Below are 11,100 nucleotides of genomic sequence, written 5' to 3'. Positions count from 1 at the left end.
GGTGCTACAGCAAACGTCTTCACCCAGTTAGGACTTTGTAGCCTAACAACTGCAACTATACCCAGGATAACTCTGAAACACTTTTCAGTGAGCTGCAGCATGTTTGAAAATGCATCCAGTTTTCCAAGAGTTTGGTGGAAAGAGTGAACTCATTTCTCAAATTGTGCACTAAAGAGGAGATGTAGCAAGCAAGCAAGCAAAATTTATTTATATAGTGCTTTTTACAACAGATGTTGTCACACAGCAGCTTTACAGGACAATCAGTGTTACAGAGAGAAGAGAAGAGAAAAGAAAAGAAAATCCGGGTCCGAGCCTCCATGAGCGTCGCCAGCGGCGACGGTGGCAAGGAAAAACTCCCTAAAGAGGAAGAAACCTTGAGAGGAACCAAGACTCAGAAGGGGAACCCATCCTCCTACGGTCGACACTGGATAGCAAACATTGTTAGTATGAAGTTTTATAGTACAGAGTGGGAAAAAGAGAAGATCTGAGGGTGAGGACTGCACAGCGTGGTAAAGCAAGAAGCTCAGTGGTGGTCAAACCGGTCCAGAAGGCTGGTGAGCAGCGGCACCCGATCAAGGCAGAAGAGGCAACAGCATCAGACACACAGGATGGGCAGCTGATCAGCTCGGCTAAGAAAGGAAAACAGACAGAGTCGGTTCTGTAAAGAGTGGCTGACCAGAGATCACAGTATAACAGAGCAGCAGAGACTCCGGCAGGTCTAGACCTGACAGGGAGGGCTAATCACCAAAGGCTCCACTATACAAGTAAGTTTTTAGCCTAGACTTAAAGACTGAGGCTGTGTCTGAGTCCCGGACATTAACAGGAAGATCATTCCAGAGCTGGGGGGCTTTGTCTGAGAAAGCTCTCCCCCCTGATGTAACTTTATTAATTCTAGGTACCAGTAGTGAGCAGCACCTTGTGATGTGTACGTTCTCAGTTCATGTGTGGAGAGCATATTACTAAACTATAAAAGAGCATTTCCAGAAGATGAACTGTTATTTTTTTGCTGCCACTGAAGCATCAGTACCATTCTGGCGAGTGAGTTAGCAACCAGCCAACGTGTGACCCCATCCCCCCTCCCCCCCAAACCCCAGGCAATATTTCACACTCTGACTATGACCCATTTTACTGTCAACAGAGATTGCATGTCTATGTGCTTGAATTTATACACCTGTTGGCAGTGAGCGTGCCGAAATATTTATTCATTAATTCATTTATCATCTAACCTGCTTATCCTCCTGGGTGTGGTGGAAACAGCTGAACTCAATAGCTAGAAGGGATGCCCAAATACTTTTGGCTATAAGTGTATATGATGAAATTGTCTCCATGGAGGCCCTTTGGCAGTTGAGGGGTCCTATGCAGCTTACAGAGTTTGGAGACCTCTCAGTTTTCCAACCAATAATGGTTATTTTGCTTCCACTTGCCTTCTTTATTTGTGAATGTGCACACAGTGCCATAAGAAGAGTACTGTACAAGTATATTTGAGACAAACAATGTAAAGGTACAAAACTATCATCAAGTCCCAGTTACGTGTCTTAAATGAGTTTTAAACTCTCCCAGAAGTAAAGGACTTATTTTTTTGTAATGTATCTTTTTAAATTAGTTTTCTGGGAGTGCACACGGATACATCTTAATGGTTTCAGATGCACCTCATCATTCAGAATTTATTCTGATGAAAGCTGCAGCTGAACACTTCTGGCTTTTCTACCAGCAGCACCTGAGATGAAATCCTCAGATGAGCTCTTTATTTCTCTGGCTGGGATTCTAGTTTTCTGTTTCAGATGCAAAAAAAAGGAGTGGCAGCTTTGCTCCCTTCTACGGTTAGAGGTATAACACCCCGAAGGCCATTGTGTCGAGTGTGAGTGAGTGTCGAGGCTTGTTTACTGTTTCAGAAGTATCTCTCACTCCAGCTGTGAAGTACTCTGGAGTGGAGCTGTGTGTCTGCAATATCTGTCAGCTTCTCGGGTTCATCCTTTCCTATCGCTTGTTAACATTTAGAAGTTATCTTTGTCGTATACAATTAAATTCCGTTGTGTGTCGTATTCATACAATCACACTTTGTATAGGTACAGTGGACAGTGCAGTTATTCATCACACTTATCCTGCTTTCAAACCAACCATGACTTTTTGCCTCTTGTTGCTCATATTGCTGGTCCCTTATCACCTGTAGGCGTTTCTGACCTCGAGCTGACTATTGGTTGCTATGGTTTCACTGATGCTAAGCAAAATTCCATTGCGTTCCTACCAAAAATAAAAATCCTTGAGAGAAATCACATGTCGATAAATTCAGTCCCTGCTGTGTGCATCACTGTGTGTCAACACTGCATAGCAAACAATAACAAGAGGAATACAAACAGAGAATAAGGTTTAATTGTTAGTATAAAATATTTAAATACAGAAAAGGGAGAAAGCAGCTGAAGCAATGGTTCTGATAAAACAGTTTGAGTCTGTGCAGCAGCAGCATCATCAGGAGGGTCAGGAAGCTCCATGGTGGTCAAACTGATCCAGCAGATGGGCGAGCATTGGGAATGCAATCAAGGCAGATCAGCAAGCAACAGCATCTGACCGCACAAGATGAGCAGCTGTCTTTGCAACTGCTGCTGTCTATTTGCAGCGAAAGCACCGCCTCCATCTCTTGTTCCTCCATCTCTAGCAGGAACAAATATCTAGGAACCAAAAGGAGGGCAAATTGTTTTACAGTGGCAGAGATAAGGCATGTGCCACCATACTCATTTCCCATTGCTAATCATCACATCCCTTTGCTCCTAATTTGGATAAAATAAAATTGCACTCAAGTTTGTCAGGTCATTGACTCCACCCATTTCACATCACCAATGCTTGGGATGCCTCTTGTCACCGGAAATTTCCAGCTCTTATTGGAAGTCCGTTTTGTTGGGACTCGTCGCTGCCAGTGTGAATACAGGGTAACACAGTGGTCCAGTCTCATACAGGACTCTGCTGCCTTTATTTATTCAGACAACGTCATTAATATTAAAGTTCCACTCTTCCACTGCACCGCTGCTGACGTCATATCTGAGCTCATACACGTCTAAACTGATGAACTGAATATTCTTCGCATCATAAACTTGTTTTCATAACTCCCTTCTTTTCATGCACACAAAAGAAGCTTTAAGTGATACTTTCTTTTTAATACCACCTCTGCATTTAACCCATCCGTGAAGTGAAACACCACATACAAACTAGTGAACACACACACTAGGGGCAGTGAGTACACTTGCCTGGAGTGGTGGGCAGCCCTATCCACAGCGCCTGGGGAGCAGTTGGGGGTTAGGTGTCTTGCTCATGGACTGTCGGTGCTGGGGATCGAACCGGCAACCTTCTGGTCACAGGGGCAGTTCCCTAACCTCCAGCCCACAACTGCCCCTTTAGCAAGCTTACCTGTGAGTATGAGTTACAAGCCAGGTCCCTGAGGTGGACACAAGGAAAATATCAACCTAGAGGTGCATCACAATCAGCCTGTGTGAAAACACAGCACAGCTTTCAATAAATAACACTCAATATATGAAATAGCTAAAACATGATGACCGAAGTCTAGAAAATGAGATGCCAATATACACCACACTTTAGAGAGAGCTGAAACATCATAACAGTCAAAATAATCAATATGTAAACAGCATTCAATAATGGTAAGGTGAATATTCTACAACGTATGGTAATAAAAACTCATTGCAGATAAAATCTTAAGGTCTTGGGTCTTTTTAAACCTGCGTTCCATTTAACGTCTAATTTTTGAACATGGTCTTTTAAATGGATTTAAAATTCGCACCTAAACTGCATTAACCAGCTATGCTACATTAGCCGTGTTTACTCAAAATGGCATCAGAAGCTTTTAATCGGTGAAAATTTGGCCAATCCCTTTAAAACAATTTGTTAATTTTGCCTAACAATTACCACCCAATTGATCAAGGATGTTTTCCTCCAGGACCTCCAGCCAGTATTTTTCTGCGTTGCTGAAAAGACACATCGCACAGTACAATGAAAAATGTGCTGCACACTCAAAAACACGGTGTAAATATAAAACACTTTCATCAACATGACAAACACACTGCAAATACAGAAAACACAAAAACATGGTCTGTATGATCGCACTGTGTTAATTAGTCACTAAAACCCACTGTGCTTTGCACGGACTGCTAAGCTGTCCACATGGATTATGAAATGTACTGATAGATTCCAGAAAAAAAGCGTTTTTTGTTTGAACTGAGGGGAAAACAACTTATTTCCTTAAGAACTATTCTGAAGGGTAGCTAAGAGGCTAAAGTGCTTCTCCTTAGATGAGAGCAGGCATGCGTCGATTCTCTGTGATCTGAACAACCACAAGCCCTTTTCAGTGAAAACAGACCCAGTTAGAGTGCTGACGTGACATTAAAGCTATCAGTTGCACATGTTGCAAAACTTGCTGTATCACATTTTGCATGACAATGAAAAAATAACCCGTTTATGATTTTCTATACGTCCCCAAAGAGATAAAAGCAATAAAAGGAGAGATCTGTGGCTTCAGGCAAGTGGAAATGGTGGGAAACTATGGTAAACTGTGGGACCTGGCCAGTCGATCTGACACTTCATCACAGATATGAAGTGAATGACGTTAAAGTGAACAATTATAGTGATAAAATTTAAAGATGTGAATGGCGATCATGCATGGAAAGGGTAGCCAAATAAAGCCCAATCGAATGTTAGTCTGTAACAAAAGGATTAACCCTCCTTATCGTCAAACATACTAACAACCTTTTTGCCCAGCGGCAGTTTGACCCTCCAAAAGTTGTTACTGGTCAGAAAAAACTGATGGGAATTATGTCCCATGTCCCCCCCTCCCTTGTGCGAATTACCAGTGATGCTGTACAAATGTGTGTGAAATATTGATATTTCTGATGTTTTTCTCAGCCAAGGCAGCCTGGGGTCAAACTGACCTCAACACTGATGTATAAATATTGTCCCCCTTTAAATTAGGAGACGTCACTAAATGTGGGGCAAAAAAGGAGGATGTCAGTAATTTATTCAGAGATGTAAAACACTTAATGAGGTCAACTGACCCCAAAGATAATAGGAAAGTTGTTACAGGCAGCTGGCTTTTCCCTGGTTTGCTCAAACTAGGCTACCGAGTAAAGCAGCTTCACATGCCTGATCTCTGAATTAGTATTTATATCACAATTATCATAAATCATAATTATTATCATAAACTAGAATTGGATTCTACACATGACATCGTGTAAATGCTGAGTGTTTCATATATATAATATAATAAAGTAAGCTAACGTTCAAGCAAGGTAGCAAGCAAGCAAGATTTATTTATATAGCGCTTTTTACAACAGATGTTGTCACACAGCAGCTTTACAGGACAATCAGTGTTACAGAGAGAAAAGAAAAGAAAAGAAAAGAAAAGAAAAGAAAAATCCGGGTCCAAGGCCCCATGAGCGTCACCAGCGGCGACGGCGGCAAGGAAAAACTCCCTAAAAGAGGAAGAAACCTTGAGAGGAACCAAGACCCAGAAGGGGAACCCATCCTCCTCTGGTCGACACCGGATAGCGAACATTGTTAGTATGAAGTTTTATAGTAAAGTGGGAAAAGAAAGATCTGAGGGTGAGGACTGCACAGCGCTGTACAGCAAGAAGCTCAGTGGTGGTCAAACCGGTCCAGAAGGCTGGTGAGCAGCGGCACCAATCAAGGCAGAAGAGGCAACAGCATCAGACGCACAAGATGGGCAGCTGATCCGCTCGGCAGAGAAAGGAAAGAAAAAAAAAATCTAGCTAATTAGCCAAATTAAGTGCTTTAGAACCAGAACTGTATCCGTAAGTTCAGTTCACTCGTGTTTGGGTCAGTTCTTGTTTTTGAATGTGCAGTGTGAAAACACTCTAATAAAGATCAAACATTAAATACCATAATAGAAGGTGTGGCTGGAGCATGTTCTTGATTATATGACAATAAATTAACCACACAAAGTCGTGAAGTTGTTGATGAAGGATGGTCAGTTAAAATCTTGCTTAATACTTGTCAGAATTAGTACCAAAAAAGTTCTCTGCTGTTGTGACATTGGAGCTGATTTATAAAACGCATAGTTCCAGTCTTAAAATCTGAGAGGCTGGCATCTAATGCTCTTGATTAGAACTAGGCTGGTCAGCTAGCTATCAGGCTAAAAACAACTCCACCATTAATACCACAGGCTTGAATTAAAGAACTGACGGTATGATTTATTGTAAAACAGCAGTATAAAAGTGGATGTGACAGCATCCCATTTGACTGTTTCTTAGCTATATTATTCACCGTTGGGCTGCAGGATCCAGTATTTAAATTCCTATGTAGTGCACTACATAGGGAGCAGGAAGCAATTTGAGATTCAGCCACAGTAGAGGGTGAGGGGTGCCGCTGGATTGGTGCTAAATAAGACTTCTGGTGATAATTTGGAGACTAAAAAGTTTTTGCATTAAACAGTGCTGCGAAAAAATTCAGGAAACGACCACAGTAAACAGCAACAAGTGACCTTATATTCTCCCCATTGAGGGGTCCACAGTTGCTTCGCAGTGATACTGAAGCGAGTCGTGAAGTAAGGAGGCTCACGTTAGTGGAGAATCCCGCGGAGGGAAACTTTTATTTTACGAGACAAAAACGAAACTCAACTCGCTTCCAAAACAACAACTGAACTACTACCAACTAGTGCCCCCCCCCTCGAGTCTCTTAAAGGGCTAGACCCCGTTGAGTGACTTAACGCCTGTCCGTTGCGGATTCGCTCCAGTCGCGAGTAGTAGCCCCTACAATACCATACTCTAAAAAAAACTACATTTTTTTGTTGGAATTCTTGTTTATGTCAATTAATAATAATAAATTAAAGCCTCGGCTTAGAAAATGGATGGAAATTAAAGCCTGTAAAATCGCAGTAACCCATGGCCTCTCATGACTTATTGCTTTTTTAATTTATAAGGCAGAATTTCTCTACTTGTTACAGTACAATGAACTACATGTGAGAAGTAATTGAAAGATTTATACATCAAGTGAGGCCTTGGAAGATAAAAAAAGAACAAAAAGAGGGAAAAAAGACAATCGATGAGCAGCCATCAATCGTCCAGAGCAGTTCAGCTTGTTTGGCCTTGTCTGAGTGAATGATCAGAATGAAGAACATGAGTAACATTTGATATGATAAGTAGCTCTAAACCCATTCATCTGATCTTTCACAGAGAGAGAGAGAGAGAGAGAGAGAGAGAGAAGAGGCAGAGAATAAGCCTTAACATCAATTTTCTACCTCCTCACTGCTTGGTAGGTTGAACGCGTGCGCTCTGTCTTTTCCTTCTCTTCAGCATTCCTCTCTCTCTGTCTCTCTCTCTCTCTTTAGAGTAAGAATGGTCACTCTTGATCTCATTGCGGTGGCGATTATCACATCCTTTAGGGTAAACTGCGGGCTGTAATGTGTTCAGGGAGGCATTAGAGCTTTCGTGTGGCTTTATCCTGGGTCTGTATTGCTGGCTATACACATTAAACAAAATTTAAATGGCTGTTGATTTGAATCATTTCTCTCTCATTGATGTCACTCAATAACTGTGTGTAACTGGGTGAAAGTGAGTGTTATTTCAGTGAAACACAGTGACCTCTCATCTCCATTAGATAAGAGTTTCTTTAGTTAATGTAGCTGTATTACTCATATGTAAAACTCATAGCTTTCTCATTGGCTCATGGCACCAGCTATTTTCATACTGGTCGTGTCGTTCCTCTTGTGTTACTCACCCATTGCATGTTTTTATTAGCCTTCCTTCCCCTCCTTGTTCCTCCCTGTTCTGTTCTTTTTAAGCCTCCTCACCTCATGTTATTGCTGTTTCACAAGCTTTACACAATTCTGGCAAAAAGCCCATTCAGCTTAATGAGAAACAGCCCTGTTTTTGCCAAAATACAGACATTTAGTGTGAAACTAATTTTAAATGAACTGTATTTTGAAGTTATATGAAAGAGCAGGCTGTTAGAACAGATTGGGTAAAGATGGGATGGAATACTAAAAATGTGACCGTGAAAAAAATGAAACATTTTTCTAGTAAAAGATAAACAGCATTATAATTGAACAAATCTATATCGATATAAACATCTCAATGCAGCAGAGGGTAAAATATGCATTAGAAGCATTTAATCAGGTGTGGGGAGTTTAGCTGTAAGATGTGTCGTTAAGTGAAGTTGTTACTTTACAACGAAAATATGTCTGACTGTGATAAAGATGAGACCACTGAACATTTGTCACTTCACTGTGAAAGATCTGTTGACATATGGTAAAGACTGAAAGCACTAGGTGTGAAGTTCAATATGAATATTGAGAATAATTGATTAATGAATATTGAATATTGAGATAATATTGAATTGTCAAGAAATGGTAAATATATTTATTGGTTAATTGTGTTACTAATTATTGCAAATGGGATGTAAAATAGTAATCGAACAGACTCAAATCCCTTAAGAAGATGTCTTTAAACAGAATATGTGAATTGAAATGACTGAACCATGGACAGAGGAAACAAACCAAAGTATCCCTGGACTCTCCTGGACTTCTAAATCAATAGCAGTCATGTCTGTACTTGTATTTTAGATAGACCTGCTGTATTACTTAAGCATGTAAGTTGGGGTTTATATAATTTTGGATTGATGGTTTGATACGATGCATTTGAAACCTTTAATAAAGTCTATTGTAAGAAGTAAAGATTGAATGGCACGACAGACTTTTTCAAATTTGACAGGTATGTGATGAAAAGGAGAAGAGGTAGGAAATGCCTTACAACTAGCGATGTCAAAAATCAGAAAATCCATCCCCTTTTGTATTGAGCCTGGACTGCAATGCTAGCCTTCAGGGAACTGGAGATACAGATCCCGAAGTCAAATTTGCGCCCTAGGTGGCCTTGTCGAGGCGTTCACCTGCGGTGGAAGTCTGGAAAGCCAGAGAAACTTACAGCAACATCACTCAAAAAAATAAGAGTAACTACCTTCAAACTTTACAGCAGTATAGGGCGTTATGCTCCCTCTCCAACCACATATTACTTTTTACTGTAGTCTTGGGAAACTGGAGATAACAAGGTGCAATATCTGATCTTCAAGGCACTCTAGATTGGTAGATAAAGAAGACAAACTCCACAGGCCATCTCAGTGTTTCCAATGAGCCCTGGATCACATTACTAGCCTTCAGTAAACCAGAGATACAGATCTCGAAATCACCAGGCTCCTCACAGTTTTACATCAGAAACATTTCTAAATTGTTTTGTTGAGAAGTACATCAAATGAAGTACAAATATTCAGTGAAACACAGTGACCTCTCATCTCCATTAGATAAGAGTTTATTTAGTTAATGTAGCTGTATTACTCATATGTAAAACTCATAGCTTTCTCATTGGCTCATGGCACCAGCTATTTTCATACTGGTTGTGTCATTCCTCTTGTGTTACTCACCCATTGCGTGTTTTTATTCCCAGAAGCCTACCTTCCCCTCCTTGTTCCTCCCTGTTCTTTTCTTTTTAAGCCACCTCACCTCATGTTATTGCTGTTTCACAAGCTTTACACAATTCTGGCAAAAAAGCCCATTCAGCTTAATGAGAAACAGCCCTGTTTTTGCCAAAATACAGACATTTAGTGTAATATTCCGTATAAATAAGTACAAGATAGTGCAATTGCCTCTGTGGGTGGGTTTGATATTCCCTCTCTCCCCATCACTCAGTGAAATGATAGCTAACATGAGTCTGTTAGCTGATATGTAGCAGAGATGGCAGTTATAGTTACACTATAGAAATAAAACGTGGATATAACTAAAGGTCAGTGTACAGCTTGTATAGCAGTGCAGATTCACTGTCCTCTGAAAAGAACTCAACACACAGCCATTAATGTCTAAATAGCTGGCAAGACAAGCAAGTCCACCTCACAGTGAACGTGTCCAAATTGTGCTCAAAGTGTCAATATTTTGTGTGACCACCTTTTTTATCTAGTACTGGTTTAACCCTCTTAGGCTTGGAATTCACCAGAGCTGCACAGGTTGCTGCTGGAATCCTCTTCAACTCCTCCATGATAACATCACAGAGCTGGTGGATGTTACACCTTGCGCTCCTCCACCTTCCGCTTAAGGATGCCCCAAAGGTGCTCTATTGGGTTTAGGTCTGGAGACATACTTGGCCAGCCCATCACCTTTACCTTCAGCAAGGCAGTTGTCATCTTGGAGGTGTGTTTGGGGTCACTGTCGTGTTGGAAAACTGCCATGCGGCCCAGTTTCTGAAGGGAGGTGCTCTGCTTCAGAAGGTCACAGTACATGTTGGAATTCATGTTTCCATCAATGAACCACAGCTCCTCAGTGCCGGCAGCACTCATGCAGCTCCTGTAGGCAAGAGACAGTTGTCTTGGTGCTCCTCACCAGGGCGCCACCACACATGCTGGAAACTATCTGAGCCAAACAAGTTTATCTTGGTCTCGTCAGAGCACAGGACATGGTTCCATAATCCATGTCTTGGATTATATCTTGGACTGCTTGTCTTCAGCAAACTGTTTCCGAGCTTTCTTGTATGTTAGCTTTAGGAGAGGCTTCCTTCTGGAATGATGGCCATGCAGACTGAGTTGATGCATTGTGCAGTGTATGGTCTGAGCTCTGACAGGCTGACATCCCACTTCTTCAACATCTGCAGCAATGCTAGCAGCACTTATGCATCTATTTTTTGAAGCCATCCATCCATCCATCCATCCATCCATCCATCCATCATCTTCCACTTCTCCGGGTTTTGGGTTGCAGGGGCAGCATCCTAAGCAATGAAGCCCAGACCACCCTTTCCCCAGCCACTTCCACTAGCTCCCTAGGGGGGATTCCAAGGCGCTCCCAGGCCAGTTGCGCGATATAGTCACGCCAGCGTGTCCTGGGTCTTCCCCGGGGTCTCCTCCCGGGATGACTTGCCTGTGACACCTCCCAAGGGAGGCATCCAGGAGGCATTCTAACAAGATGCCCGAACCACCTCAACTGGCTCCTCTTGACGTGGAGAAGCAGCGGCTTTACTCCGAGTCCCTCCCGCATGACCGAACTTCTCACCCTATCTCTAAGGGAGAGTCCAGACACCCTGCGGAGGAAACTCATTTCGGCCGCTTGTA

This window comes from Pygocentrus nattereri, chromosome 4 (assembly GCF_015220715.1).
Source record: "Pygocentrus nattereri isolate fPygNat1 chromosome 4, fPygNat1.pri, whole genome shotgun sequence".
Classification (NCBI taxonomy): Eukaryota; Metazoa; Chordata; class Actinopteri; order Characiformes; family Serrasalmidae; genus Pygocentrus; species Pygocentrus nattereri.
This window is presented reverse-complemented; position numbering follows the sequence as displayed.